The following is a 26,889-nucleotide window of genomic DNA, read 5'->3' as shown; positions in this document are numbered from 1 at the left end:
TGCTCACACAATTTTGTAATCTGCATCTGCAGCAATCTTTAAGGCTTCACCACCTGCGGTCATCCCCCTACACTATCATGGCTCATTCTTCAGTTCACTCATGTCAAAGCTATGTTGCCGCGTATTAGTTCCAGCGAGATGGATATACAGCTGCTTCTCTAACGTCCACTTTGACAGCTATCCATTAAGTTAGCCAGCTCCCACAGCGGAGGACATCCAGTGCATTCCTGCCTCGGAAACAATATCCACACTGTACTGTGCAGAAATGGTGTAGCACTACACCAGAGAATCTGCATGCAAATATTGGCTGAAACAGTGGCCCGTTGTCAGAGCTGCATAGTTATTACAGAGGAAACAATGGGCCCAGTGTCACTAAAATAACTCCTATAAGTATGGATTTTCAACCCAATGCACGGTGACACTTATCTGATTCGGGGCCGGAGAGCTGCGAGGCCGCGGTCTTTGGGTGCAGAGCAAATACAAGTTCTATGCTGTATGCCGTGTAGAAGTTCACGCTATGATTTCTAGCAATTTTAGATGGAATTACTGCTGAAAAATGCATCTGTCACAGTAGCACCAGCATAATAAGCTGTCGTTATTTGGTCCAATGAATTCTTCAGCTTGATTTATTTCTTGCAGATTTGCAACTTGTGTATCAAATGTGAACATCGATGAGGAAAAGATGCAAATACAAGTTGGTTTGAAGAGAATGCGACCAACTTTTGTAGTTTGAGGAAGCGAGCCCCGAGCAGCTGCTATTTGTCACACACACATCACTGCTTCACATAAAAGGTTCCTACGCCTTCGTCAAAAACAATGTTAATGGAAAAAGGTTTGACTTGGTTCTTCCTTCTTTATCGTAGACATTGATCCAGAAACAAAACTGAGGGTTGATGATATGTATCTGTTGCCCAACAGATGGATACTGGAGCATTTTTCATGAAGTTTTCAAAGGGGAAAAGTTTTAAATGCATTTTCAACTTTGTTATTGTGAAGAATGTCAGCGTATAGAGACAGATATACACGTTAATTGAATGTATATACACGTTAATTGAATGTCCTTGGTCTTGCCTCCAACAAAGGCCTCATAGGTAAGCACATTAAAAATCATCCTTAACAAGCACTTAAGTCCTTCTGTAAATAGACACGATGATAAAAAGGTTTAAATAAAAAAATGATCTGATGAAACCATTCATGTCAAGGTGAAAAAGCCATTTTGAGACACTCAAAGTAGCTTTGTCAACTAATAAAATTGAGCAGCTGCTTTAAAGCAGATGACACATCCCATTCAAAGACTTTCTCTAAAGACTTCTAAAAAGAATAACTGCACAATGAAGTGAAGGAATAAAGAGAACAAAAGAAGGTGTCAGGTTTTGGCCAAAGAGGAAGAAGCTAAAATTAAAGCCACTACATGTTAAAAAACGTGATCTTACAAATTCTTAAAAAACTAAAGAATCTCAACGCACTGGTATGATCTATGTGTTGCTTTGAGCCAATTTGTCTATGTGTGCTTGTGTCAGACATATGGGGGAAAGTAAAAGCATGTGGACACCCAACCTACGCGTGACGGGACCGGGCTGAGTTCAGACAAATGTTCAGGTTCAGCCCACTTGACATTTTGCTTCATGTTCTTTGTAGTGAAAATACAGTCTAAAAATTAATACAAATGGTCGACCTACTGTCTGTGGTAGGTTACTTCTTGCTCCGTGCTGGGGTTTGTTATTTATCTGACAACGCATGAACACAAAACGAAGGCTATTTCAGGCAGTAAATATTCATCTTGCATAAACTGGGTTGGGCTTGGGTTGGGTTCGGACATAAAAAACAGAACGCCTGTTGGGTTTGGCTCAGATTTTACTCTCTTGTGTCATGTTTGGACAGAAATATGCAGCCCAGGCTGCACTCTAAAAGGGAGTCAGATAGAGGGGCTTTACGTTAGGTCTTGATAATGACCCGACACTATGTATCATGTATTCAACAAACTGCATGAAGCTTCAATGAAGCACTGCATTTGGAATGTGACGGTACAATGAATTCACAGGTCGCTGCAAGTTAGGTACAGTGGAAATACATAAGGATACATTCATTTTTACTTATTTTTAACAGACTGTAGTGCAGGTGTCAAAGTCAGACACAATACTCTTGCTGGGAACTGAGGTTACATTTTGCCCACTGAAAACTTCTGTTAATTATTTTCATTATAAAGATAAGGAACACTTCAAACTAGGGATGCACCGATCTGATATCTGGATCGAATATCGGCCCCGATATCATCAAAATAGATGGATCGGGTATCGGAAAATGCAACCTATACCTGAGGTTGGTTTGAAGAGAATGCGACCAACTTTTGTACTTTGAAGAAGCGAGCCCTGAGGAGCTGCTATTTGTCACACACACATCACTGCTTCATGTAAAAGGTTCCTACGCCTTCATCAAAAACAATGTTAATGGAAAAAGGTTTAACTTGGTTCTTCCTTCTTTATCTTAGGCATTGATCCAGAAGCAGTTTAAGCTGACCGGGAACCCGCAGGAGGGTCTTCCAGCTACAGTGTTTCAATCACTCTAGCTATAGTGTGACTGACACACATGAATCCGCTTGTTGTGCTAACCTCAGTGGGCGTTGCTAACACTGAAGGCTTAAAGTCTGTGGGTGGAACTTGTGCTTGTGCAATTTGGTTCCACATTATTTGCAGCAATCTTCATAACTGTTCTGATTCGGTATGAATAGCGTTACATTCATTCATTTTCCTCAACCGCTTATCCTGTTGGGGGTTGCAGGGGTGCTGGAGCCTATCCCAGCTGATATTGGGTGAGAGGCGGGGTACACCATGGACAGGTCACCAGACTATCACAGGGCTGACATGTAGAGACAGACAACCATTCACACTCACATTCACACCTATGGCCAATTTAGAGTCACCAATTACTCGTGGGAGGAAGCTGGAGTACCTGGAGAAACCCATGCTCGAGAAACCCACCCCCAACCTGGATTCGAACCAGACACCGTCTTGCTGTGAGGCAAAAGGCACCACCGTGTCACCACATACCGTTACAGCCGTACTATATTACACATCTATGCAATCTAAGCTGATGATCCATGTGTTTATTTCTGTGGTAAATTGTCTGTATGCTCTCCCCTGAGTTTTGAAAACTCCTTAAGTTAAGGTATAATAACAGTGAGTGGCTCCATACTGCTTATCTGGATGCAGAGGTTTCTCAATAATAATAATTTCTCTTTTGCAGAGTTTTCAGGTTGCAGTTTTATTTTTCACTTCTCTGGCCTGAAAACTTTTTCCACCATGGTTAAAATAAAAGTTAAAAAAAAACAACAACTCACTGTTGTGTTTTTTGAGTTTCTCCCAGGAGTTCATTAGCACGCAGCATGACCTGCCAGTCATTTGACAAAAAGCTGGCTCGTGATCTCGGCAGCCAACAGTGAGGCTCATTAGAGAGACACTGTACATGTTCAATGTGTTTTTATGGATCTGTGACTGTGATAGAATTGCTGCAGAATAAGCAAAACAATCCAGCTCATTTTAGCTATACCCTCACCAGCAGCAGCAAAGCCTCATAAAATCATCTTCCAACATTAAATATGTTATATTAGCCTGTTGTTCCCTCTCAGGAGAGCCTCTGTGGCTGCTATTTTACTGAGAGGAACAAAGAAAGGAGCCTGCCTATGAGTCCTCATTTCATTATCCATCACCTGTGCCTCCTTTTTTAAAGCCCATGCCATGCTGCCATCTGCCACTAGAATTACAATAAAATAGGAATCACAGTGTGAGAAAAATTGTAACACGGCTACACTTTAACAGCCCTCCTAGGTCCAAAATACTGCAGCATAACACTGACTTCATGTCCACCATGTTTGGCCACAAAAAAGGGTATGTGCTGATGATTAACTTATAAATCAACTGACTTTCTTTGTCCTCTTATCAAAAGATGCACTGACTCACGATTTTAGCATCCCAATACACAAACGGACCATAACATGCCTGTGGGTGACTGATAGGATTATTGATCAATGCTGATGACTCAGTGATCACTGAGCCAGGTGCTTACATTTCTGGCTAATCCAAACTCACTCCCCAACTGGTACTCTGTTGTGGAAAAACAAAATCCTCCCATGCTTAACTGCCTGATAATGACGAATGGTGGATGACCAACTGAATCAAACTTGAGTTGTTGTCAAGCTCAGTGGTATTACTGTTCTGGGATTTATCATTGTGTTATTTACTTTTTAGTGATTTTATTGGATCTCTGTTTAGATTAGATTACCTCCTCATCTGTATAGAGATGATAACACTGACTTATTCGTATTCCTTATCACCCGCCGCACACTGGATCAGACAGCGATCGGTGTTGTTGATATTCTCTGGCTGCCAATAAAAGTCCATTAAATAGAAATGGACTAGGTAATGCTTCTTTATTTGCTGCTTGTCATTGTGATCGGCTGTTGGCAGTGTCTGCAAACCAAACCTCCATTATGAAAATATATGGATATTAAATTGAACAAAACAGCACGGCGCAGCCAACTGCATCTTAGTGGCTTTAGATAAGAGTTTTAGCTGTGTGAGCAAGATATGATAGAAACCAATTCTGAGTGAGTAAGTTTCCAGTTAACACCCACCGGCTGCATTTGCTGTGCGGAGCGGTGTAGTAGGAAGACATCTCGGTGCACCTCCATAATTAACATCTCCTCGTCCATGGTATCAACAGGGTGAAATGACGTCTGAAAACCTCTGACCTGTTGACTTCAGGCCTGCCCCCGCCCATTACGACGTTTTCAAGGTGTAGTGCAGGGAAATATGATCCGCCGTGAACAATTTGTATTTTATTTTGAAAATTAACCGGATGTTTTATTTTGTTTCTGTGCACGACTTCCTGCCCTGTACAATCTGCTCCGTGCTGAATTGCTGCGTTGTGCTCCGGCGTCCGGCAAAAATAGAAGTCCTGCGTATATGTTGCAGAGGGCTCCGGAGAGCCGCAGCTGTGACGGAGCTGGAAGGCAGCACAGCCGCAGCCGGTGGAAGCACACACATTGACTAGAATTGAAACGTACTGGCTCCGCTGCCGTTCCGGAGCGCAGACGCAACCCACACGCATCTGGTGGAATTTGGGGGTAAGCGTAAACCTCTGGGGCTGAACAATGAAGACAACATCGTAGTGCCAAAAACTGCAGTTCCTCTACTGACCACTTGAGGCTGGCTTTCCAGCAGAAATTAACATGTTTGCAGCCTAGTACAAAATCAGTGTTCATCTCTACAGCTACGTCTCAACATTCATGACAATTGTATGGGGGGTGAATTATTTTATAACTGACCTGTTTACATTTTATTAAGGCCCAAAGTTACGCATATTTTAGGGCGGGACTGCTTGAGTGACAAGAGTGTCTGCAAGGTGTCACCACAGTCTCTGGGTGTTTCTCAAAGTCGGAAGGATCCTTAAATGGCTGAATTTCAAGGATGTTAGGGTCATCAAATAAGGACATGTTCTAATGTCCTTCAAATTCGACCAAGGACAGAGTCCTTCTATCAGAGAATTTTCAAGGATGCATGTATGTATCCTCAGCGGGTATAAAGTACCCACAATTCTTTGCCCACTATTTGCTGGAAGTGAAGGCAGGGCCTCTTCAATGAAATCTACGTGGCGGTGCTTGGCAGGATTTTCATAAACATGTCATTCCTTTGGATTAACATGAAAGCAAAACTGAAAGAAACCTCATAATATACACTTTCCGATGTGTCCGCTGCCAAATAATGAACTATTTCAAATAACCTGATTTAGATGAGGGCGGCTTGGTGGTGTAGTGGTTAGCACTACCACTGATCACTGATTGAACCAGGGTTCCTGGTTCGATCCCGGGTACGGGAGCCCCTCTGTGTGGAGTTTGCATGTTCTCCCCGTGTCAGCGTGGGTTTTCTCTGGGTACTCCAGCTTCCTCCCACAGTCCAAAGGCATGCAGGTTGGGGACAGGTTAACTGGTGACTCTAAATTGGCCGTAGGTGTGAATGTGAGTGTGAATAGTTGTCTGTTTCTACTGTACATGTCAGCCCTGGCGACCTGTCTAATGTCAGCTGGGATAGGCTCCAGCCCCCCCGCGACCCTCAAGAGGATAAGCGGTTAGAAAATGGATGGATGGTTGATTTAGATGAAACATGAAAGTTTTTTAATAAATCATTTACAACATTGATGGAGTGCTATGGTGATGGCAACAGCCGAAAAGCTGAACTTGAAGCTAAAATCATCATCACAGTAGCTATGTCCATTATTTATACAGTCTACAGTAAGCAGGAAGAAAGCATGATCGGATTTTGACTTAAAGGGATAATGCACCAAAAATGAAAATTCAGCCATTATCTACTCATCCTCATGCTGAGGAACGCTCTGGTGAAGTTTTAGAGTCCTCACATCCCTTGCGGAGATCGGCGGGGGGAGCGGCTAGCACACCTAATGGCTGACGGCACCCCAGACTAACGTCCAAGAACACAAAATTGAAACCACAAAATATCTCCAACATGCTCATCCGTGTGTGCGCTCAGGGTGATCGGTGATGCACGTTCTCTGAAGAGCAGCAGTCTCGTCAGTACTGATGTCCAGATTCTCAAGTGCAGGCATCGCCAATTCCCAGTCTGAGCAGCAAAGACTTTCCTCACCCGTTGGCATTGCTTTGCATTTGAAACAACTACACCACCAGGTTTCCAGTGCTCGACTCCGGTATTCTGCGGCTGGCTGAGGGTTAGGCTCATGAGCTGCGGCGGTTGCTTTTAGCTACTGTGGTTACCGTTGTCTCTCCCTGCGGTGCACGTGTCACGTGATGTAAACACGGGTGCACGTGTCACGTGATGTAAACACGGGTGAGCAAAGCTCATGCTTTCGCTGGTCTCACGCAAGCATGCACACGTGAGCACGGAGCACAGAGAAGCAGTCAGAGCTACAGGCTACAGTGAGGCTAAAAACAGAGTTCATATGACGTTTTTCGAAACAACTTTTTATGTCGGGGCTGCAGCACACTTGGATCACTACGGATGAGCAGTATGGAGATATTTTGTGGTTTCAATTTTGTGTTCTTGGACGTTAGTCTGGGGCGCCGTCAGCCATTAGGTGTGCTAGCCGCTAGGCATCCCCGCAAGGGATGTGAGGACTCTAAAACTTCACCAGAGCCTTCCTCAGCATGAGGGTGAGTAGATAATGGCTGAATTTTCATTTTTGGGTGCATTCTAACAGTATCTTGGTGTGCGACGACTTGCAAGACAGTAGTCAATGGGACTGCTATCGATGTAATATGACAAGCCCAGCATGCTAGATAATGGAGTGGAGAGAACAAGATGATCTTGTTTATTTGTTGTATAGAGTTTTCTTTGCCCTGTGGATATATACCTGCCCTTTTCTCTATGATACATTCACTGAGGATACCTTCTCCTGTTATATTAACTTCACAACTGATGAACCTGATAAAATTAAGACTCAGTTGGATCCTGTAAAGCCACCTGGTTTCAGTGGCTGGGTCACTTACAGCCTGGCTCCTCGGCATGCTGGCTTTTTAATTGGGTCGAGGCTCAATGTCTAATGCGGCATGTCAGTCAGTAGCACGCTGAACCGTTTTCTCCATGACTCAATCTTCCCTTCAGTCTAATTACAACTGCAAAGAGTCAGGCAATCAATCAGCACCCAGCAGAGCTTAATAACACCCTCAGTACACTTAACTACTTCTTCAATAATTGCAACTGTCTGTGCTGCGGTGACTTGTGGTAAATGTTTTCATTGGGATATAAAGTTTTTGGACGGCTGTAAACTCTGTGTCTTACACTGAAGATTATTTAAAAGAGAAGGAATAAAGCTCTTCATATCATACTTTATTGTATTTTCCCTGTTTGCTAAGATGCTGCTAAACTGAAGTAAAGGAGACAAGGATGGATAACAGGCCAACTATGATGCTGCACTTGTTTTAAACAACACTGGAGGCCAATTATCCAGTAGCCTGACTCATAACGCTGCAGAGAGAAGCAGGGGTTCTGCTGAGAGCGTGTTGCCTTCTCTTTGTTGGCTTCCTTTCATAAATACTGGATTTATTCCTATGTTGAAGTCCCAAGACAAAACATCAGTGCTGGTTTATCACAGGAGCCTTCAGATGAGGAGACAGTAAGGTCAGAATGTGCTGCACACGCTCTGTCGAACACGTCGCCTGACAAGAGATACTGGTCTCATTCAAAATATGTTTACAGCGCTTCTCATAATGTAGCCAAGATAATATCGCAGTCTGAGGGTGACCAGATAATAGCCTGTTACCTCGTCTTGATTAATTCAAAATGACAGCTCCAAGATGTTCCTATGACGACTAAAGCGTTAAGTCAGCCTGACAATTTTGATGAAATTACAGGAGACAAATGAGGTGACAATGGAGTTTTAGATTACTGTGCCCAGAACAATTACCATCACCATCTCTGTCTCCTGCACGGTATAGATTAAATAGTTTAGTGAAGACACCAAAAACTGATCTGACCAGCGGAGAAATTCAGCACCCTTCAAGAGGGGAAAGATCAGCATCCAGAAGGGAAGAGGTATGCAGGGAGTGGGCCTCAATCTCCTCATTTTTCCTCCTCTTCCTTGGTGTGAAGAGGATGTGTAACCCAGCCGCTGGGACAACAACAAGGACTGTAGTGGGACCGAGGCACGGGAAGCATTCCTCTGAAAAAACATCCATCGCTATGTGGCCGCGGACCAATACTCCTACCCAGGGCCGAGAATCCTTCTGCCGCTGCATTCATGGTGGATCTGAAGCACCCACAAGCCTTGAGAAAAAAGCCTCTCTCTGTCTTTGAAACCCCATCTGGCATTCAGGACGTTAGTCCTTCGGAGATTTTTCTGGACGAGATAAGACAGCAGAACCACTCCCTCCATATGACCCCGGCCATGTTCATGACCTTTGACCTTCACTTTGCGCCGTGATTTTAAATGAAAAAGGATGGGATTCAACGGAAAGATATGCACAGCACAGTACCACTGTTATGCTGAGATGATGAAGTCACGATTTTTTATTTTTTTTTTATGTCACATCACATGAAAACCAAAAAACACTTTGCATTTCCCAAACGGCATACTGAGGCATTAGCCACATTTGGCTTGGTTTGTGTGCAAGCTCCATCATATACACAGCAGTGCCAGAGCGTGTATTTATCCAAGCAGCTGTGAAAAATTCACCTCACAGTGCTACAAAGCACAATGAAAGTCCTGGCGTGTCATCAACAGCAGCTCCTTGCATTGATTTGTTTACCGACAAACAGCTATTTTCGCTCTATTTTTTACACCTCCGTCTGTATTACTTTGGTTTTCTTGACAAGAGTTGATTAAACATTTACAAGTTTTCCCTCACATCAATAGAGGTGTGTTTGCACCATGTGATGTGCCATATTGGCTTGTTGTAAAGTCTCTACAATATTAAGAAAATACTGTGACTGTATGCCTCTCTGCCACTGTTCTTACAGGTAACATGAGTTAGTCCAACTAGTTGCTATGGTTTTATATCAAATGAAAGTATTGCTTTATTCTGTTCTGTTTAAAGGGATAGACACCGTCAGCAACAATACTCAGGTAGGCTGTGGCTTTTAAACAATGCTCAGTTGATACTAAGGGGCCCAAAGTGTGCCAAGAAAATATCCCCCACACCATTACACCACCAGCAGCCTCAACGGTTATTAATACAAGGCAGGATGGATCCATGCTTTATGTTGTTTACGTCAGTTCTGACCCTACCATCTGAATGTCGCAGCAGAAATCAAGACTCATCAGACCAGGCAGCATTTTTCCAATGTTCTATTGTCCAATTTGGTGAGCCCATGTGAATTGTAGCCTAGAGATGGTCTTCTGCATACCTTGGTTGTAACGAGTGGTTATTTGAGTTACTGTTGCCTTTCTATCACCTTGAACCAGTCTGGCCATCCTCCTCTGACCTCTGGCATCAACAAGGCATTTTTGCCCAGGGAAGTGTGGCTTACTGGATAATTGCACTTCTGTAGACCATCCTCTGTAAACCCTAGAGATGGTTGTGCATGAAAATCCCAGTAGATCAGCAGTTTCTGAAACACTCAGATCAGATCTGCCCTTGTACAGTATAGCACCATTCTAGTCTTCCAACCACTCAAATCACTTTAACACTACATGTCACATTCACCCACACTGGTGGCTGAGGCTACCATACAAAGTGCCACCTGCTACTCAGCTGAAACATTCACATGTAATCACACACCGATGGCAGCCGTAAGGTGTAATTTGGGGTTTAGTATCTTGTCACAGACATTCGGACAGGAGGATCTGGGGATTAAGCCACTGATCCTCCAATTAGTAGACCACCCGCTCTCCCTCCTGAGCCACAGCTGCCCAATTTACTTGCTACGTCCAACCAACAGTCCAAAAGGTAAAAAAATATATATAAAATTTCAAATTATATAAAAGCAAAGACAGACAAATTTCACATTTGAGAAGTAGGGACCATTAAATGTTTAATATATTTGCTTTAAAACGTACTGAAATAAAGTGTCTTTGCCTGTCTAATCAATACCTTGACATAAGCACTATTCTTGCTGGGACTTCACTGTGACTTCTAGATCAAATAAAGTAAGGCATACTGGGATTTGAGGTTAATTATATTTTTTCCAGAAGCTCACTTATGAATCTTAATTCCAATGTGTTCAGTTCAGCCTGGTGTATTAACACAGCAGTATATCTCTGTCATGACAGACGTGTTTGTGGAGGATGAGGTTTTCATTGGCAGCCGGTATGAATGGGTGTCTCTAGTAGGACAGTGGGACAGCACAGACGAAGAATAGAGCTCAACATGGGTTGATGCCATCAGCGTAGTGCTCAGGGACGTTTCCTCACCCATGGAGACATGAGAGACCAAAACAAATTTATACATGCACACACTTCGACGGGGCAGTGGACATGACGTAAGCCGGCTGGATGCTTGTGTCAAAGGCTTCAACTGAGACATTACACTTTGATTTCTTCTGCGTGATCACTGGCACAAGAACCGTATCATCCTGAGAACTTTAGGTCCAAACACAATCTGAAACATTCTGCTCTGTCAGGCACAACAAGACTGAAAAACCTAACAATCCTTCATCGAGTAAGATTTTTGAAGATTAAAATCTGAAGATGTAGCAGCTATTCAGTATTTTCATCCGCTAGGAGACACGCAAGGTTTCTGCTGCACCAAAGCACATGTCAATAAAGGCCTGCGGTGGGACAGCTTCATTTGATGGTGGAGGATGGATTGAGGTGGATTCTGATACTGTAGGGCTGTTCACATTTTGGCACTGAACTTAATCTCAGATAATCTGATGTTAAGCAGACAGCTTTGTGACAGGAGCACCGAAAAAGCCCTGAGGAAACAATGATCCCATTAACATCTGCCATTTCAAGTGTCACATATCTGGATAAAATCCAGATGGGATTTAAGATATTACTGTTTTCACCAACATGAATACGTCTCTGTTGGCCAGATCATACATTTGATTGCATTGGTCTTCCTTTTCTCATGCTAGGGCTGGGCAATGTATCCATATTATATCGCTACCCTGATATGAGACTAGATGTAATCTTGTTAGTGGTGTCTTTTCCTGGTTTTAAAGGCTACACTACAGTAAAGTGATGTAATGTTCTGAACTTACCAGACTTCTGATTACTGATGATTGCATATGAAAAAGTTCATTTTGTAAATAGTTTGTGAAAGCACCAAGAGTCTACCCAACTATATTGTTGCAATATCAGTATGTAGGTATTTAGTCAAACATATTGTGATATTTGAATCTCTTCATTTTTGCTCAATCCTATCTCACACTAAATAAAAATCTTGATATTCTATTAATAGGGCTGGGCAATATATCGACATTATGATATTAGACTAGATATCCTCTTAGATTTTAGATATCATAATATCATAACTGTTGTCTTTTCCTGGTTTTAAAGGCTGCATTACAGTAAAGTGCTGTAATCTTCTGAACTTACCAGGCTGTTTTAGCTGTTCTGTTATTTGCCTTCACTCACGTAGTCTCTCTATCCACATTACTTATGATTAATTATCAAAATTCTCATTGTGTAAGGGTGCTTTCAGACCTATAGTTCGCTTGCTTTGGTCCGAATCAGGGACTAATTTTGTTGCAAAGTTGCATAATTGCCTAGAGTTGGTTCGTGTTCTCACGGCAGCATTTACAAGCGGACCAGATAAGATGCCTGCGTGAGAAAGCTGCTCTCGATTGGTCAGAATTTCCATGTGGGAAAATCCCACAAAGTAAAAAAAATGTTGAAGAAGAGTTCATTTGCAAGATAAATGCTACACTTTCTAATGTCACAATGAAGGGACATCTATGCGGGTAGATTTTACACCGGTCATCTAGTGCTATATTGCTTGCATTGTTCAATTTAGACTGAATGCGCATATTAAGGCAATAAAGGGGGAGACGCACATTAATAATCCTCTGGGACTGTGACATGCTCATGCTTGTTTAACCCAAACAATGAGTAATGTAACTACAGTTGGTTCGGATTGAGGTCAGAACACGTTCTCACCACAAACGAACCGCACCAGAGTTCGTTTGTAACCGTAGACCACCTCTTCAAGAAGGTCCAGTTATTTTGGTGCGCACCTCAGTGCTGTGTTCACACCTGCCCAAATGAACCGCACTGAGGGGGCAAACTAACTTGAGTTCAATTGAACTGAACTAAACAGGGCAGGTGTGAAAGCACCTTACGAGTCACCTTCACCCATTCACACACACATTCATACACTGGTGGCCGAGGCTACCATACAAGATGCCACCTGCTACTCAGTTTTTAACACACTCACCACCGATCATGATATGATATCTATTTTCACTGCAACCATTCAATATTTACTGATATCACAGAGTCTGCCACGACACGATTTTGATTGGACTCAATTAAGAGGTCTGGGATCAATATGAGACGATATCAGTGAGTATCCTCATTGTCTTTTTCTGCCTAGCACTAGACTGTTAGCACTGTTTAGAAGTTTAGGAAGGAAGTGTGCTTGGATGGAACTGGTGACACAGACTTACCCTTGGAATTTCAACATTAAGGCGCATCTTAAAGATAATGATACCACTCAATTATCCCAATATCTTGGTATTTGTAGGGATTTATTGAGGTATTTGTTAAAAAAAATGCAGTGTTATTTAATTGTCTCCATATCACCCCGCCCTACTTCAGTATCTATCTTATCTGCCTCAAACACATGGAAAAGCTAATTCAAAATGTGGTAATCAAGATGCAATTGCTCAAGTAACATTTGGCCGGGGTCAAGACCAAGGTCATTTGAGCACATATGTGAGCGCATGGAAATATGAATCAAAATGCATCCCTAATTGCACTTAAGGACCACTTGGTCAACTGTGCATGTAATGTGACAAATCTCTCCCTCACAGTTGAAAATTCTGTTGATTTTTCCATGCCAAACAGCTCTGACTGGGTGTTTTAATTTGGACCCAAGGCAAGCTACCAAATAGACACAGTGGTGTCTGCCAGCTATGTTAGATGAGCATGAATGTGGATCTTTCTCTATTTGGCATCTGTCAGAAGGGCCCCACAGATAAAATCAAATGTGAGCAGTGAAGCAAAACCCCATTAAAAGCAGTCAGTTAAGCCACACTAGAGACAAAATTTATCCTTTCACCAGGTGTGAAATGCAATCCCTCTCAACCGGAACTAGACACAATCTGTATCTTTCTGGATAAAACATAAGATGTCTAAATCAGCCACAGATAAGTAGAGTTTGTTGTGTTCTTCCGAGGGGAAAGGACTCCAGTTCATCTTGTCTGACATACGGGATGCAGTAGCCAGTGTAATACTTTTGTGCTCTCTTGGTTACCCATCATTCCCTCCCCCTGGACTCGTATAGCCACAGACCCAGCTGCTAACACACATACACACTCAGTGATTGTCCTGCCAGATGGTCGAGGCCAGATGACGTGGCCTCCTGAACTCATGGCAACATCGAGGCACAATCTCTTACAACATGGCACACAAACACACAGATGCAGAGTACCCAAATATGTGGTGTGTATTTTCATGAAATCAATTATGAAAAGCTGCAGAGGACACGATTAATAACAGGCTCGCACTTGGCAGATCATAAGAGAAAAATTTGCATGGAATACATGCTGTAGCTTATTTTGAGTGATCTTGAGATTGATTCATCCATCTGTGAGAGACAGGAGGAAAAAAATCTGAAAGACAGGGAAAGAGATCAGAGGCGAGAAAGCGAGGTGAGAGGGGACAGAAAGGGAGAATCTGAACAATGGTGTCAAACCCAAGAACACTGGTCCAGTGATGGATGCTGCCCTTTAACAATCAGAGCTTTTGAGGGGGGAGGAGAGGAGGTGCTTCGTGTTGGCAGTGCCAGGGCCCGTACCAGCTAGTGTCAGCCTCGGCCACAGAGACAAATGACTGAGCCACTGCACTTATATATGTGTACAGCTGACAAATGCACAGCAGAGGAACACACTCATACATATTCTCAATACTGTGTTGTATGCGCAGTCAGCAGTGCTTAGACACTTTCAGTGAGAATATACTGCACATACCCATTGATGGGAATCAGCGGAACCTAACTGTTGCATTTCAGTGTAGATGCTAAAATGACCAATGAATTTTGAGGGTGTAGAAGTCAAACAAAGGGAGGCAGGAGGGAGAGGAGAGAGGACAGAAGTGAGTAATATTTTCCTGCATGTTTTTGACAGTCTAAACCATGACTTGCTGTCTGAAAGCATCTGTATTTTTATGACATATTTCATTTTCTACAACTAATACCAGTCAATTTAAATTATAATAATCAGCATTAAAGTCTAACTCATTTCTGTCCATGATGTGCCCAGCACCAGACACCAGACTATGAAAGTCAGAGACTAGCTGGTGAATATTTAGCTGCTAAAGAGCTACCAAGAGCTGCCATATTTCCCTCACAAGTTGGTGGAGACCAAAACAGAGCTAAAAGGGGCGTGGGTATTGGACTTACATTCAACTGGTGCATGTAAGCATGACTGCAAGTGAGTGCTATGTATGAATGCTGCTCTGTATCTTGATGTGTAAATACACAAATAAATGTTAGCCCACAAGTTCACTACATCAAGTTTTAAAAGGTTACATGTCAAAGTTCTGCCAACAGTTTATTTCCACTGACTTGCATTTCTGTTGGAGCATTTAATATCAAGTTGAGGTTTGAGTGACACAATGTGCTTGATGTAAAAGACGCAAGAAAATAGCAGGTATGAGAAGAGCCCAACAGCATGGCTGCAGGTGGCACAGTTGTTAAGACTGCAGTATTTTTTGTGTTAGCAACATATATGTCTACAAGTCTACTCTGCTGCCATATTGACTTTCCTTTTCTTTGCCTGGTTCAGATGGGTATGGGTAGAACTGGTATTACATGGAAAAATACCAGTTTGTTAACAAGGACCACACAACACACTTCCAGATGATAGAAAACTTCACCTGACTTTGAGCATGTTTACCCCTGGTATTAACATGCATCCTGGGTGAACAGCTCTAAAGGCCTTTGCACACTGAGTCTGCTTTTTTCATCCGAAACTGTTGTATGTATAAAAATAAATACAACTTCACGTTGTGTCAATCAAATTTGCACACTGAGTCCTAAACTTTCATCTGTCATTATAATTGTCAGAACAGGTTCTATTTTCTGTGTTTTTTGCATCCGTCAGGAGCCTTTACAGAGCTGCCTGACCAAGAATCAGTGGAGAAAATGTGACGGTGGGACACAGCCATGACAAGACAGAGGAACAGGGCACACAGAATGATTTCATGACTCAGACAGCTCAATTTCAACAGGTCAGATAGTGAAATACGGGTGGATAATGATGAAGAGGAGGAGGATGTGGACTGCACAGAGAATGTGGAGGACAGAGAGGGAGGACAGCTCCGCCGCTTCATGCAGCTGTGGTGCCAAATGAAAGACAAGGAGGGAGTGGTGATAGCCAGATAGGTAACTCTGGTGGAGACAGGCAAAGGAGGAAATGTGTCTTTTCATTTTGTCATGTATTGCAATTACATTTTCACAATGAATAGAAGAAGGAAACACATTGGAATCAGTGTGCACGATTTTTGTGCATAACAAGATTTTTCAGATGACAGATTAAAAAAATGCATCTGAAGAAAATGGACTCAATGTGGAAAGGCCTTAAGTCTGTCTGTTCACACCTTGCATTAGAAAGCGTCTCCACATGTGTCTCGAGTGACTACGTGAGATCAGATCTCACTTCCCTGCTCTATATGCAACGGGTTTACTGACAGAGTCAAGCTGTTATGGTGTTGGTGGGATTTTGTTGGGGCCGTCTGACAGCTGCTGCAGTTGTGTTAGCTCATGTTAACTGGGCAGACGTTGAACTGACTGTTCACTGGGAGGCCAGTGGCTCCAGGAATGGTCCCTCTGTACCGCCAGCTCTAGAGGCTGTCCTTGTGGCCAAGGACTCATTAGTGTACATACTGCAGACAGAATATGCAGAATGCAGAATGCAGCCATATGCAGCCAAGACCACCTCCGAATGTGGTCTGAGCAGGTCAGGGTTATTGTACACCTGTACAATAGAACAGTCCACGTTTGATCTGATCACCCATAATGCATGTTAAAACCAGGTGTAAACTGGGCTTTTAACGACCTTCAAATCCAGCTTAAATGCTTTTACGTTCTCGACCACCTTTTGACCGAATGTTTTCATTTTAATCTAAATGTTTTATGCTGTATTTCCTTTTTAACATTGGTAAAGTAGTATGTAAAGCACTTTGAATTGCCTTGTGTGTTACAATTAAATCCGCCTTGCCTGAAAGGATCCCTCTTGTGGAGAATCTGCAGCCTTCTAAACATTAACAAGGGTGTGTCTGAATGAGCTAACAGCCAGTTCCATAAGATCCATCCCAGGACCAGGTCACTGGGGCAGCAGGCCAAGCAAAGCACCCAGCAATGCTTTCCAGCTCCTCCTGGGGTACCCCAAGGTGTTCCAAGGCCAGATGAGATCCCTTCAGCGTGTTCTAGGTCTGCCCCAGGGCCTTCTACTAGTGGGACATGCCCGTAATGCCTCCAACGGGAGGTGCCCAGGAAGCATCCTGATCAGATGCCCGATGCACCTCAACGGACCCCTTTCAACGGGAAGGAGCAGCGGCTCTACTCCGAGCTCTCTTTGAATGTACGAGCTTCTTACCCTATCTCTAAAGCTGAGCCCAGCCACCTCATGGAGGAAACTCCTTTCGGCCACTTGTATCCATGATCTCATTCTTTCAAAGTGAGATCACTTTCAAAGATTACTACCCAGAGCTCATGACCATAGGTGAGGGTTGGGAGGTAGATGGACCAGTAAATCAAAAGCTTCGCCTTCCGGCTCAGCTCCCTCTTCGCCATGATGTTCTGGCGTAGCGCCGGCATCACCACAGACGCTGCCCCAGGCCACTTCTCACTCGCCTGCAAACCATCCCAGTGCATGCTGGGGTTCCATAAGATTATTTCCCAAAATTTTGTTTGTTTATGTGAGTGTTTCTGAAGGTTAAACAGACCTGTTAAAAAATATAGCTGTACAATTTTAAAGACAACTAGTTTGTCTCTAGGGCTTTTCGTCTGTAGCCGTAGGATATGTGTGTCCGACAAAGCCAAAATCCATTAAACTAAAATTCTTCACTCCCTGTACTTAAGAAAATATATTGTTCAGCGTAAACAGTGAAGCAAGCAGAAGAAGGAAGAGAATACAATCATTAATGCAGAAAGCAGAGGGAGCTGTGCAGCTTGGATGAAGGGCATGTCAGTAAATGCAAACCCAACTGGATACATCACACATGATGCAGCAATAACTTCATCATCCAGCTCTTCATCCGTAGAAATTAAACCAGATATTAAGTATTCACAAGACTTCATAAGGAAAAATCTAATTTCTAAAGAGTATGTCCTGATTTTGTTTTCATTATGGGTTGATGTGTGTTTTCAGGGGGTTCTCTACAGAGTTAGTAACGAGCGAATGGCGAGTCGGGGAGTCTTGGATCCTCTCGCTGCTCACTCTTAGCCAGTGGTCAAGGAGAGCACTCTGAATAACCCCACCAGGCTCGGTTGAAATCAATGCAACCTGAAGCAACCTGTTCTGCCCTTAAGATTTCAGGCATAGCCAGTAGGTCCCTAAAGCAATTACAGGGGAAGCACATAGTGTATGGAAGAAGTGATAACTGGCTCACACCAATATCATCCAGTTTCCTTGATGGAAGCTCAAGTGTGACCTGCAGAGAGGATAAAATCCGAAATGAAAATTGATCTTCAGGGTACAGTCTCTTATCATGTTATGTCCACAGCTCTGTCAGCTGCTTGGTTTCTCATTCTTCCATCAAACGTTCTTATGTTTTGAAATGCTGAGCCTCTTTTGATTTAGTGAGATTAGGATAACAATCCAGTTATCCTTGTTGTTTGAGCTTTCATAGGGTTGTGGAGTGCATCTACATGTGCTGAACCTTCTCAGAAATCTGATAAAACACAAGAACTGGTAAAGCTGTTTGGTACTGTAGCTGTATATCAAAGGCTCCCAAACAATTTCCATTTTTTTGTAATGCAAATGATGTTTTGTTGTATCAGTCTCAGATATTACCAACCCATAGAAGGTAGTACAATCTGATTTGGTATTAGAATTACAATTTGTAATGTTCTTATTCCAGTCCGTTTTTTGATACTATCTATGAAGGCATTTTCAGCAATAGCCATTCAATGATTGTGTATTCTGTAACTGTCTCTCTATATGATATTTTTCATTGTTGAATCCATTGTCATTGAATCCGTCTATCCAGGGCAGGATTTAAATTAGGTTTCACTGGAAACAATACATGCATGAAGTGTACTGGATGTGATGTGGAGGTGAAAGGCTGATGCATGTGTGCACGTACTGCAGAGCATAAAGACCTGTCTTCATTAAAACAACGTTTTGGGGAGGTGAGCTATAGATGGATACGTGAGTTGCTTGTTCTCTGTTGCATTATTTGCTAAAGACAAGTTTTCTGACTCCAGTAGTTGATGTGTCCTTTTAAACAGACCTATTATTGGTATTAACAAAAAGGCCTTATCATTAGCCTAGGCCCAGTTAAACGCCCAGTCCCTTTTACTAGCTCGGTGTGGCTACACATTTTGACAAATGAAGGCCTGTCTTAATTAGACGCCTGGTCTGGTTGCCAAGCAGATAATTTTTTCAATAGGAGATCTTCGGATGTATACACCAGAGTAGTTGGCTACCTTTTTTTCAATAGGAGATCTTCGGATGTATACACCAGAGTAGTTGGCTACCTCAAATTATGTGTCCATTCCTCAATTACCCTGTAAGTTATTCATATTCCTTTAGTCCGTAAGGGTCTTCAGGTCAAAAGGATCAAAAGGGTTTTCATGAAAATGAATCCAAGTTGTGAGTATGGTTTTAACAGGATGAAGTGATGATGTGTCTGTATCCCGGGTGCCTTAATTCTTGAGTGCTGTAACTCCCTCTCTGTCTGATGTGTTGTCTGTCAGAGCTAGATTATATGAATGATTCATAATTCACATATTATCTGAAGCCTAATTTTTAAACAAGTAATATTCATACTGGTTTATATAAACCCCATGTTTACTGAGCAACAGTGTGAAAGGAATTAAGGCCTGTTCCATATAGACGCCTGTCCCAAATATAGGCCTGTTGATTTCAGTGATTTAAGCAAATAATATCCCGGGCTACTATTGAAGTTTTACGTTAGTCAAGGAATTTATAGATTTGTGTGTTATTTTATTTATTTCGCTACAGATTATGTTTTTTATTTGTGTGTGTGTGTGTGTGTGTGTGTTCATCTTCAGGTTTTTAGCTGTAAACTGAAGGTTCTCATTGTTGCAACAATGACCCCATATGTACCTTCATCCTTTGACACTATCAAACGGAGACTGGGTTTACATGGGGTTTGTAGTTGAGTTATATCCTATTAACTTATAATGGTTTGAAAAACTTATACTTGCATTAACTCATACAGGGTTTAATAACAATAACATAGTACACAGCAGGCCTATTCAATTGGCAGCCCATGGCCCATATCTAGCCCATAACCGACCTCCGAATGCCCCGGCATACATAAATCTGATTTACCAGTATAAAAAAAAATGTGAACTGCATATGGTGTCCTGAAGCAGCTAATGAGTTTCTCAAGTGAAGTTGTTCTGACCATGCTCAGTAGTGGTTCAAAACATCCAGGCTGCGGTCAAAAGTCAAAAAATACATTACATGTCTTTTCCTAAACTTTTTTCCTTGACCTTGATGGAAAATGTCAAAAGATGAGGTGTGTGTGTGTTTGTGTAAAGGAATAAAGGAGAAAGAGCGCAGAGGGATGGAGAGAGGGAGATACTGCTAGAGAGAGATAGTGTGTGTTATTGGTTACTATTATTGCCACTTTGTATGGCTCTGTGGATGGATAGCATTAATAGCTCTTTTTAATTCTGTCTCTGCACTTTGTGACGTGCCTGGCTCAGTTCTGTGACCAAAAGTTTTTTATTAATTTCAAAAGTGAAACAATGACAGTTGCTATTTTTTTTTACTACATTCATTTGCATTTGTTAAAATGTACAAATACCGAAAGCTAAAAAAGGTTTTGAATGGGCTGCTGTAAATGTCTGGCCCATCTACATTTCCTGGTATTAAAATCCAGCCTGATTGAATTTGTAACTGAATAGCCCCGGTATACAGTGTATAACAATATTGGCTTTTCTGAAGTATTGCTTTATGACTGTGCTTTTTTTCCAGATATAAATGTTTGAAGTATGAATCCAGTCAGAGAACAAAGGTAATTCTATCTATTCTGGTAATGATTTTTTTTTTTTTCAATTGAGACTTGAGTAGAAGAGAAACTCAAAAGAAACTGACACAGTAAGCGCGAGAGAAGCTTCTGGTATTGATGAGCAGCATAATGAAGTGTTAAAATGTTATCTTATGAAAGTGTATTGTGCCTTTCATCCGGTGTAGATCAGTTATTACCCTTATTTCTAAATCTTTGCAAAATGACAGAAATATTCAGGCATTAACCTGTATGAATAACCCCATCCAATATGCACTCCTTCCTTCATTAATCCCGCTGTCAAAGCCACAGTGTTACTGAATCAACTTTCCCAGCAGCCTCATCACACAGACCTTTCCAAACAAAGTCTTCAGCAGAGGGCGGAATTATTGCTTCACAGACAGTGTGCAGTTTCTTTGCACAGACAATGTGATATGAGAGGAGAAGAGATGCCCTCTGGGCTCCCTCAGGAGTGGTCACTTGCCGACTGAATGCAGTCGAGTGTTTACCTGGTCTCTGGCTCTTTCCTCTCTGCCTTGTGGTGAGGCCATACTTGATACTGGGAAGAAACTTGCAAAGCTTAACAACAGAAAAAAAGGCAATAGCCCTTGTGTGCTGGGATTTATTCTTAAATTTAATAACGGAATATTAAGAAATCCTTCTTTACTTTACTTTACTCTCTGTTCTCAGTTGAAAAACACTTTTTTGTTCGTGATACATCCAACTCTGTTGCATGAGAATTGACTGACTGACAATGTTAGAGCTTAGGTAACCTATATTGATTCATCTCATTTAAGTCCTGTGTGGGTGGAGGAGGAGACTGAAGCCAACAACAAACTAATTACAAAGAGAAGACAATGTTTTTCAATCAAGAGAAAGAGCCGCCCCCAACCCTCCTTTTATGTTTCTGCCCTTGTTGTCTCTTTGTACAAACAGGATAATACCATTTTGTAACCTTTTATCTACATTTCACATTCCTGGCAACCATTTTCTATAGCATCCTCTGATATTTGACATCAACTCATATTCAAAGGGATTCTGGCATTAACAGGAGGAGGACGTCATGATGGGAAATATAAGTTTCACAGCAAAGACGAGTGGAGAAAAGTTAACTTTATGCACTCAAAGATGTGCAACTGGACTCGTCAGTCCTACCAGGATTTGGTAAAAACATCTCAGGCATGACAATATCAGAATAGATACCAGATAGGAAATTAAATATTGTCTTTACATTCTGATGTAGCCTGTGGTATCCTTGAGGGCTGCTCTGTAGGATTATGTGCTGCACTTCAGTCTAAGCACTACCTCAGGCAATTCATGCACTCTTTTGCATTTCATGGGAAACCAGTATTAACACATTTATTCCCAGTAACTCTAGTCTGACACCCCTGATCGAGCCCATCATCTTGTATCCAATGTCCAAGTCCATCTAACCTATTTCTGTCTCCCCTGGGGTTCTAACCACAACTGCTGTTCATTTCTCCTCACTTCACCCTGTGATGATAAGAAACAGTGACCCAGACCGAGTCAGGACGGAACAGGCAGACAGACAGATAGAGGGGGTCTGTTTTGCTGAGCGGGGGACCTGTTGCAGGCTGGGCCAGGTAATGGGGCCATAATGGGCTTTTAACAGCTGCACAGCTGATGGTGGTGTGTTTGCCCTTCAGTGGAAAAGCAGTGCAAACAGGAAGTGCTGCATGGAGACATCCCCAGACGCTGGACAGGCCGGGATGAGTCATGACGCCCGCTGATGACAACTTCACCAAAACAGGCTCCAATAAAGCACAGCTAACCTGCCCATCATAAACCACTCACACTGTGCCAATTTGGTGGAAATTCCTTTTATTTTTTTCCTTTTGCCTGGACCCTCAACCTAATGGCACTGCATTAGTTCAGCCCTGGTGCACAGGTAAGAGGAGGGTTATAAATGTATCCCAACAGCAATGTTCCTTCAGTAAGAGTTAGAAACTGATAAGAAAATGGGATTTTTACACACTATCAGAGAGCAGTGCTGACTGAGCAAAGAACCTGTTAAACATTAAGCATCAAAGTGAAATTGACACAGTGGTGCTCTGAGGCAGCATTTTGACCTTTAACTATAAAACAAAATTCACGCTACGGCTGCGATAACATGGACAATATTTCTTCATTTACTGAGTCATTCATTCATGGACAGTAAATAAAGAGATCCGATAAGATGTGCATTGATATACCCCAAATGTTAAATCAGGATATGACTATTTTAACTCAGCAAAGTGGTTCCGCCTACTGTCAAGCACCTTATCTGCCAGAAATGCAACAGAAAAGGTAGTTTCCTTTTTGAACTTTTAAAAAAATTCATATTTATTGAATGCATGAAGTGAAGACGGTGGAGAAGTAAGTAGTAAACCCAGATTATTTTCTGTAGCTTCAAATTACAGATGTCCCCTGAACACCTCACATGCTGTCGGTAGGTGCTACCATTAATTCACTGATGTTCTCTAAGTGTCTCATATGCAGCTACTGCTACTGGCCGTGACAGACAATTGTTATATCCAGAGACTCCACAAATCAGCCTGAAGCAACAACCTAACATAAGGCTACTGTTTCAAAACCAAAGAATACATTTATTAATCAACATGCAAGTCAAAAGTAAAGGCGCTTGCACATGACCAGCGTTAAAAATTTCTTGATGCCCGCTGTTCCATTGTTTTCCTATGGAAGCTGGCGTTAACACTGACATCGGGGTACTTTTCGACTTCGGCGTCGCGTTGTGGGCTTCACCGGCGTTTTGACGCAACGCTGAAAGTTCAATTTTGTTGAACTTCGACCCCGTTTGACGCTGACCTTTCCATGTAGAGACAATGATTCCGCTGCCGGCAGCGCTTTGCCCCGGCTGTCAGTGTGTGCGTATAATCAGCGTTGGGTCAAGCCGACGGCGAGCGCTGCAGCGTCGGCAAATCAGCAATCATGTGAAAGCGCCTTAAGTCTCAAGCTTTCGCACTCAAGTCCCAAGACAAGACTGACAAGTCTTAAGTCAAGTCCCAAGTCCTTATCTTTAAGGTTCAAGTCCTAAACAAGTCATGAAGTGCTCTTCTGCAAACGTAATGCCATTTTAACAACAGAGTAATAATATATCAAATTTACAGAAATCATAAATGCTTTTTAAAAATTGTATTTCTTTGTTAAAACAAGTTTGACTGAACCTGATCATAAAAAGTAGTGCTGACAATGTACTCACAGTGTAATCGGGCTATTAACCACTACCACAAGAGAATGAATCATGTAAGCAGAAAGAAGAGGAAGAAGCAGATATACTTTATTAATCCCTGAGGGGAAATTCTATTTTTCCACTCTGTCATACGCACACATGCACAAAAGGATCTATGGATGCATTAAATGGAGAGATGTCAGAGTGAGGGGGCTGCCCATGGAAAGGTGCCACGAGCAGTTGGGGGTGTCTTGCTCAAGGGCACCACCGCAGTGCCCAGGAGGTGAACTGGCACCTCTCCAGCTACCAGTCCACGCTCCATACATGGCCCAGACTGGGCTATAAACCAGTGACCCTCTGGTTCCCAACCCAAGTCCCTATGGACTGAGCTACTGCCGCCCCATATATGTTTCTGTCCCGTCTTGCATTTTACTCATCTTATATTGAAAGACATGTTTAGAACTTTCTCTTCCCAAATTAGGTTGGGGGAAGGTATCAAGTATTTTGAAGTCAAAAGGCTCCGGTCCAAGTGAAATCACAAGTCATTGATGTTAAAAGTCCAAGTCAAGTTGCAAGTCTTTTTGGATTCTTTCAAGTTGGGTCGTAAGTCATCAAATTTGTGTTTCACAAATCGAGTCTGGCTCGAATCCAAGTCATGTGACTTAAGTTCACACAGCTGCACTCACACAAGAATGTTGGCTGAGCGCTAAGTCTTTTTTGAACTTGTGAGAGATTCTATGCCAAAACTAGCAGAGGGAGGCACGTAGAGAGAAATGATTGGATCAGATCAAGTGTTTATATGGTTATAAGGTGCTACTACACTCCAATGGAATGGATTATAAAAGGTTATATCATCAAGCCGATGACCCCAAAATTCTTCCAACTGGGCTGGACTGGGCCAGTCTATTACAATTAAGGTGGTTACATGAGGCATTTTTATTCTGACTGGGCTATTATTCTAATTATTAGTGAAACAACCATGTAAACACACCTTATAATAGAGCTTTGATTTCCACTTACCTCTTTAACAAACCCTAATCAAGACAAACTGCTCTTTTATTACAGCCTCTAAACTTTAATTCACCTTCTCCTGCAGTCTTTATTTACCAGATTAATCAACATAAAAAACAATCCAATTATATCTCTTTATAGTGTAGGTACAGCTCAATAATTTCCACTTTGAAGCAAAGTCATTGGAAAACCTGACTGAGTGTGGCAGACCACATTTTAGTCTGCTGCTTGCCTCCCATTTTTAAGAGACCACCACTGAAACCTGCATCCTGATTCATTCCTGTTCTCATCATGAGCTGCCAGAAGCATCTGTGTGAGGAAGCTGAGGTCCATCAAGAGACGAGTGGGGGAAAATAATAAGCATCGAGCAGCCATTAAATAACAGAAGCAATAAGCACGCCCGGTCGCTCTTACAGTAGCCATCTAATGTACATGTCAGATAATTTCTTGTCTGTGCCCGGTAAACATGTCATTCTCCAAAGCTAAATGTTAATTGTGTGTCGTGTGGGTGGCTTCTTTGAAGTATCACTTGTGTCAGTGCTGGATCCTCTAAGTCTGCTCCGTGCTGATCAATGGCAAGTGTTAAACACGGGGAACATTAATTGGCTGCAGGAGAGGGAGCAGATTGAGTAGCTAACAGATCAATCTGACGAAGCCTCTGCAAGGTATAACCTTCCTGCCGACAGTAAAGCATCAGTGAGAACAGCACATCACAGCGGTGGCTATCTGGTGAGTTTTCCACTGCACATGACATCAATACAGTCAAACACTAATTCAATCGTGCCTGCACGTACCAGCAGTGCGGCCGGGCTGAGAAATTGGTTTCGCATAATATTAGGTCAATATTGACCTTTCTTTGAAAATCAGTTGGCTGCTGCATCCACCCTCTGGCTTCATCTAAATGGTTTCGTATTTGTTGCATAATAGTAATAATCAATACATTGACTGTGTAAAAGAGGACCTGCCCGGATGCAAACACACAATTAGATCAGATTCCTCTATATCTATTAATCAGTATACTGTATTTTGGTTGTTTAACTGGAGCAGACCCTCATTGCAGTCAATGTAATCAGTAATATTGTTCATAAACAGCATAGAAATTGACAAAAATAAGTCTATTATTCATAAAAAATGGACCACTAGTTCAAAATGTATCATGTTTAACCCTGTATAATATTTCTATTAAATTCCTATCATATTTCTGTCTGGACTTGTACACAACACAAGTGTGCAGTTGCGGTACACATGCATGTAAGTTAAATAGCTTACAGTGACTTTAAAATCTTGCACTACTTTAAGTGTCACATTCTAGCATGTCATTTTGAAGACTATTTTAAAAATATTCATATAGTAACTTGTGATTTTGCTCTGTTGTAGTTACACCTTGTAATGTAATACACCTTAATTTACCATATTATGTAGTGGTAACATACATTCTGTAGCCACTCCACAGTGACTTCATGATATTTTTATCATATTGTATCTGATGCATTATTATATGATGGGGACCGTCAGCCTGTGCGTTCCGAGTGTCCTCAGATAACAGAGAAGAAATTTGTATGCAACTCACAGGTGCAACTGCAACAGCCAAAGCCGAAAAGAACAGGCTGAACATTTATTAAACACCCACATCAGGATTACTACACCCTGCCTAGTGTTACTGGCCTTTACTGATAGATTACCACTGAGAAATGTCACAGACAGGCTGAGAACGGCAATAATTCACACAGCATCTGCCAAACAGTAACAGTGTCAAACAGCCCTTCAGTGCCAAGGAGAGCACATGTCACAGATCTGAATTTATCAATCAACTTTTTATAACTTTAAAAGTAGTCATAGCAGTGTACTAGTAC

General features: G+C 42.1%; 1 protein-coding gene across 1 annotated transcript in view; it reads right to left on the bottom strand.

Moving 5' to 3' along the window:
- Positions 1–26,889, bottom strand: part of LOC126391784 (myelin basic protein-like) — an 88,697-nt gene that overhangs the window by 22,568 nt on the left and 39,240 nt on the right.

Source organism: Epinephelus moara, chromosome 6 (assembly GCF_006386435.1).
Source record: "Epinephelus moara isolate mb chromosome 6, YSFRI_EMoa_1.0, whole genome shotgun sequence".
Classification (NCBI taxonomy): Eukaryota; Metazoa; Chordata; class Actinopteri; order Perciformes; family Serranidae; genus Epinephelus; species Epinephelus moara.
Note: the sequence above shows the minus strand (reverse complement) of the source record. Positions and strands in the feature narration are given on the sequence as shown.